The sequence below is a fragment of the Silene latifolia genome, chromosome 1 (assembly GCF_048544455.1).
Source record: "Silene latifolia isolate original U9 population chromosome 1, ASM4854445v1, whole genome shotgun sequence".
NCBI lineage: Eukaryota > Viridiplantae > Streptophyta > Magnoliopsida > Caryophyllales > Caryophyllaceae > Silene > Silene latifolia.
In genome coordinates, this window is record NC_133526.1 from 93,482,376 (window position 1) to 93,489,229 (window position 6,854).

Below are 6,854 nucleotides of genomic sequence, written 5' to 3' on the forward strand. Positions count from 1 at the left end.
TGAACATTTACTCTTCCAGTAACTGCCTTTGGCATCTGGCTTTGAGCATTCATCCATTTGAGCACCACGTCCTCATCATTGGGAATATTAGAAGGATAACGGTTAAGAAAAGTTTCCTGAGAGGTGGCATATCCATGAGGATTGCCTAACTTGGCGTGTGGGTTAAAAGTTGAGAGGGACAACTTCCCGCTTTCGATCATATCCTGAATGACATGTTTTAATTTGAAACATTTCTCTGTATCATGCCCTTTGCCTCTATGGTACTTGCAGTAGGCATTCTCATCCCAGAACTTAGACTTCTTTTTCTGGATCTTGTGTAGGACCGATTGGTTTCAAAATTCGTCGCTCCATGAGTCTCTGAAGGGCATCGTTGTATGTAATACCAATGTTGGTAAATTTCCTAGGAGGCGTATCCTTCTTCTCGGAAGCCTTTGTGAATGACCTTGAAGAGTTGTTAGGTTTCTTTGACGAAGGCTCCATGAGGTTGCCTTTGTTGATTTTGGTTCCTGGATGAGAAGAACTAGGAATAGATTGCTCGCTTTTTGCTTTCTCTTTAGGACTGTCAGGTTGAGGGTTTGTCTGGACACTTTTCATTTTGAGAGGTTAGGCATCAAGCTTCTTACCCATTTCGGGGAACTGGTTTTCTATGTTGGAAAACCGAGAGTTTAGGCTATCAATAGCTCCCTCTATTTTGGAAAATTTGTTGTTGAAGGCAATGGAAAGCATGAGCATTCCACTTTGGATATCGCCGTCTTCAAAGACATTGATCTCTTCACTATCATGAGGAGCGAGGAGGTGAGAACATTCTAGGAATGATTCTTCATGGTCATGTTTAATGATATTAGACCCAAGAGGGTTGATTTTCTCGAATTGCTTAATAGAAAGTGACACCGGAAGCTTGCCCCCTTCGATCATACTAGAGGCTTCTCTAGGTGGCGTGTTCCTTTCCGCCATCCTATTCTCAAGGGTGAGGACGCGAATGCTCAAATTTTCCACTGTAGCCTGAACTCGCAGGACTATGGTATAAATGTCTTGGAGAGACACGGTGATTGTGGCTTGAGCTGCTTCGTGACCTTGCTGATTGACGGAACTTGCTGGATTCCTACTCGACAGAAATGACGCGCATTACAACTCGATTCGACATGGGATCACGCATACCAAGGCAACAAACAAAGGAAAGGACAAGATGACAAATCTAGACTTGACTCGTGAATTCGTGAAATGTCGTGAGCGACTTCTCTTGTTTGAATTCACGGTGCTTGACTTTAATTTTATACTTGAGTGTTAACTTTGACGAAGTGATCCTTATATGATTGACCACATTGACGGGATTGATGACATGTGTTGATTCTAAGAAGTGTGTTTAAGACAGACTTGAATCGAGTTTCGGGTATGTGTGTCCCGAACGTGTCGTTAGAAGAATTCAAGAAACGGATATTGGAATGACTCGATGTGTTAGCCTCAAGTGTGTGAGTCGAGGTGTGGAAATGTTTAGATCCTAACTGAATTGGAGTAGGGGGTCCAAAATGACGGCGTGACGCCTTAGGACTTGACTTGAATTTTGAAAAGACCCAAAATGTAAAGGAAGACGGGTTCATGACTCGATAGAGTTCCGACTAGGACATAGCCGGTTTGAATTTTGACTCTAACTTAGCCCAATTGAATTTACATATTCACATTTACATGGTTTGAAAAATATTTTGTTTTTTTTTTCTTTTTTGGACTTTTTTTTTTCGGACTTTTTTCATTTTTTTTGGACTTTTTTTTCGTTTTTTTTTTGCACAGGTTTTGAAATGGGTATTAGGCCGGAAGTTTGACTTGATATTTGGACAGAGTTTTGACTCATTTTGTGCTATTTTGAAAATGTTTACATTTTGAAAAGGATTTTATTTTACAAAATTTTGTCATGGCTTTGTTTACAAAATGGCGATCACGTATACAAACATACATATGGGCATTATAACGGTATGCTGAGTGCATTTAGAAGGGTTTTGGCTTAAAAAGGTGGGTTGCCACCAAGCAATCAAACCCGGGGTCTGTGGAGAGGCTCGTCAAACAAGAGTAAGGTCGATTCCTAGTCCATTTCCTCGAGTAGTGAAAGCCCTTGATACAAACAGGAGTAAGCATCATGGTATGGTTGACGTCAATCGCTATCCATCCTTAGGCCCAGATAAGAATTTGGACCGTCTAGACGGGACGATTGGTCGAATGGGTTGGGTTGGGCCTAGGAAGGCCGAATAAAACGACCGAGTTATGGAAACCGACAACTGTCTCATATAAACTATTCCCTAACCTTGTTCAAGTTTCACCCTTGGCAACACGTAATTGTATTAATCCCCAGCGGAGTCGCCAAACTGTGGACGCGGGCCCACAGGGTTCGCTCGGGAAAATAAGCTTTTGCATTTGTGGAGTCGCCACCAATTTATTGTGGAAAATTGGAAACCGTTCGAATACTTCGCGTCATGTCAAAACATAAAGTAGTGACATAGACACTAAGAACTCGTTACCCTTAGCATTCTATGTCTAGAATGACTCTCGTTGATGCCAATGAAGACGGATGTTCACAGAGATCTGGAGTAAGGGGTGAGGGTACGTAACTACGTATTAGGAAGCTCTTTTGATCGAACACCTAATCCCGCCCGCCTCGATAGCGGACTCTACTAATGATTAGGGAAATTATCTATACTTGATATGCTGTCGATTATATGCATGCAATGCAACATCCAATAAATTAATCCTAGCATGTGAGAATTAACTAAGTCGGTGAACACGTAGTTTAACATGCATTAATGTCGAGGTAGAAATTTAGGTTAATTGCATGTCAAGGCATACAAACAATAAATAATAAAGAATACGATAAGAAAACAACAATTGAAATAATTACAATAAATTACAATGGTTTGATTGATTTACGTCGAAAATACATTTAAAACGGATAATTTGAGAAAAACAAGAGAAAATAAATTAGGTTAGAAAATAAACAGATTAGTGGTGATAATACGATTAATAGTTAATTAATACGTAAACTAATAAATTAGGTCAAAGTAACAACGGAAGTTCAGAGGCAGAACTCAACCCGGAACAGGCGCAGCAGAGCTGCGTCCTTTGGAAGAGGCGCAGTGCTCACTGCGTCTGTTCCTGAGGTGAATTCTGGCTGTGAAGCCGGAATTGCATATCGTTAATATTCATTGGTAATTAAATGCTCGATTAATAATATTTGACTCGGATAGAAGTGGTTTAATAAATTATTTACATGCAAATTAGTCATAAAAACAATAAAAGACGTGATAAAACTAATTAAAACAAATTAATTGTAAGATTAAAAGGTTAATTACAAATTAACGAATTAAAAAAATTAATTAGGTTATCAATGTTAAACTACTGATGACAACGAACAAACGAAAATATGCAAAAGATGAATTTCAGAGACTTGATATTGATGAATCGAATTTCTATAACCCAAATTGATTTAATGACGAAAACCCGCAAATATTAATTATTTGGGATTTAAGTCGGGAATTAAAAAGGTGACGAATTATTAATGATTATATGTTAAAATTATCATGCCCATGAAATAAGAACAAGCAAAGACGAAAGAAAAACAAACAAATTAAACAGAAGACGAAGGAAGAAGAAAGAAAGCAGGAATTGCGGCAGACTCAGGAAGAGGCGCAGCAGGTGTTGCGTTCCTTCTCAACGTCTGTCTCCCGTTAATCTGTAAAAAAGGGTTTGAATAAAGGTTTTATAAATCGGTCTTGAATATACTTTCGACGTAAACCTTACAATAATGATTACAAAATAAAATACAATAGTAAAAGATGGGATTTACACCCTCAGACTTACATGTTTGACGAAACGAGATTAACTAAGTTAACGTTTAGTGATGCTCGACTCGAATGTACGACGAAAGTGCCCTCTAGGAGGAAATTAAACAAAATTGATTTATGTGGAGTTGGTCAAATTGGTCGGTCATGCAAAACGAGGCTGGTACTCAGAAGGATCCGAGCTTACGTGGTCAAAAGTTCAAGCACGTAGACGCCAAAAAGCAAGAGCGTGGTCTTAGAATGCAAAAAGAGAAGAGAAGGGCGGACACTCGCGTCAGAAATATGAGGAACGAAGGTCCCTGTTTATACTAATCACACGGAGGAAGTAGGGTTTAGAAAAATATACGGGAGGAAAGATTCGGAAACAACCGACTTAGGTTAAACACGGAAACTTGGACAAAAAGAAAGCCCTGGAGAAAAGGCGCAGCAGTGCTGTGTCCCTTAGAAGAGGCGCAACACTTGTTGCGTCCTTTCTCTAGCGGTTTCCTCCTGCGCAAGAAAGCGCGTTTGACAGCCTATCATATTTTAGGCATAACTTTCTCTACAAGACTCGGATTGGGGTGATTTCAGTGGCGTTGGAAAGCTAAAAGAAAGATCTAGAACTTTATTTGAAATAGGCCTGACCCAAAAAAGTCGTTATCACCTCGTAAAATGGGCCTAAATGTCGGGTTATCATTTTAACTAAATGAAATGCACATTTTGTAATGTAAACTTTAAGTTTAGCCCAAAGAAGTGACATGAGACTCGAAATGAGATATGCCCATAACATTTTATGACATCCTAACCTTAGGTAGACATTGCTTTTGACTCGGGATTTGACGGTTTTAGGAAATGAAGACGGTTTTTGACCCGGACTCCAAATGTACTCTATTTACTGCCAAAACGACCGTAATGACAACTAGATGACAACCAAGGGGTAGACACAAGTGTATGAGTTACCTTTTATTAACCGATTTATGAAACGTCATAAAATCACGACATATGTTAAACATGCGGCCCAATCATCACTGGGTGTTTGGCGGGAGGTGCAGAAACGAGGTATCTACAGTTGTGTGTACTTGTTTCACATGTTGTCTTGTGTTTAATTATAATATAATTCTTTATTTGCATGTTACATTGGTTACTCTTGTTCACATGATAAGTAGGATAATCAGTTATATTAACCTATGAGTTGAGTCGTGATGTTGTTCACGCATGTTGGTATAGCCGGTTATACTCTGCATTTGTTTGTTGGCTAGTGGTATAGATGACGTGCGGTATCAGTTATATACCAAATGGAATGAACTAATGCCAGCCAGTTTGGGATTTATTTAGTCTATGTTCGGGGGTGGCCAGAGTCGTCAGTTATACGCCCTGGGTCCCGAGTGTCATTTGGTGTATAGTTATTGCATCGAGGGGTCTGGCCAGGTCTTAGGCACATGGGCCGTGGTGATACGCTATTCATAGTACCGTGGAGTATCAGTTATATACTTCACACCGACGGGGAGTCTTTTATACGATCTGTCAGTCAGGGTATAAGTTATATACTCTGACAGGTTAGAGTGTCAGTTACACGCTCGAGCCGGTGTTCGTTTATACACTATGCGTATTGCGTGGAAGCATTTGTTATATGCTCCAATCGGTGTGATGTGTGGTATCCACCCTATTCGCTATGCTTTGTTGCTAGCTTTGTGCCTTATGTTGCTATTGTTGATTGGTTACGTTTGTGTCTCGTAGTATGTGGTTTCGTTTGAGATATCATTTTAGAGTATTGTCTTAATATGCCTTCATTTGATGGTAAGTTTACGTTGAGTTTTCATGAGTATAGATGGTCTCACATGTTTACTGGTTTTTACATTTCAATTGTTAATGATTGTTTGTTATATTCAACTGTTGTAAACATGACTGGGAGAGCATCTAGTTACTCTCGACTGATTGTCGACCCCCATTCTCAGGTTGTTCAGATGATTTGCTGTTTTGATGATATCTTGCTGGGGAAGTACTGTGCGGCGAGATGAATAATAAATTAGGAATTTGTTTTCAGTTGAGATTCACTTAATAATGTAATAGTTGTTTTTGGTTTTAGTAGCGAACCGGATTGGTCAGGTGTTTCCGCCACCTTGATCCTTTTATCATTGTTATACTCTGATAATACATTTAATATACGTTTTCCCTTTGTTTTATAATCCGGGTTGTTACATGTAAACTGTCACCTTCTTTCATTGTGGTGGCTTTGTGATGATCCATATGACATTTCCGGCTATATGAAGAGCAGTGGATTACAAGTTTGGATATGGTGATGAGCGGGACATGGGCCAAGCCACGAGCATTTGGAGTTTAGTTGAGTAGTCACATGTTAGTCGAGTTAGATTTCATTATAATGGTTCTAGTTGAGACATGATATGTTGTATTATTCATTAAACATGGGCTATAATAAAATGTTGCTTAATTGGAGTTTTGATTCACTGACTCGGGAAACCGAGATGGTGACACTCCCGATGGAGCACGATAGGCAGGACCTGAAATAACCAAAGTAAGCACTCGGTCCACTATACTCGATCGAGTACCTCACACTCGGTCGAGTATGGTCTTATACTCGGCCGAGTGACCTTTCTAAACTCTCGGGTATTATAACTTTCCTTCCTTAAAACGAACTTCATCCCCAACGGTCACACTCATCCCGCATAACGCTATCCCCCTCATCTACACATGACACCAACTCAACAAACAAAACCAACACTACACATAATTCACAATACCGCAATGACCTTAGCACAACTTTCCAAGCCCCATATTACCGTCTAATACCGACACTACTAGTCTACTAATTCACACATACGCCCAAATATTACAACCATCATAATGTTCAACATATTACCACTATTATGTGTTCCATATCCCTTACACCACCATCTCAATAACACTCTAATACTAATACTATTCATCAAGTAAGGACACCTACCAAAAATGAAATGTTACAGTCAGTATTAAAAACTGGAAAAGATATTAATTAAATGAGGAGAATTAGGGACATGAGGAAGAATAGATTAG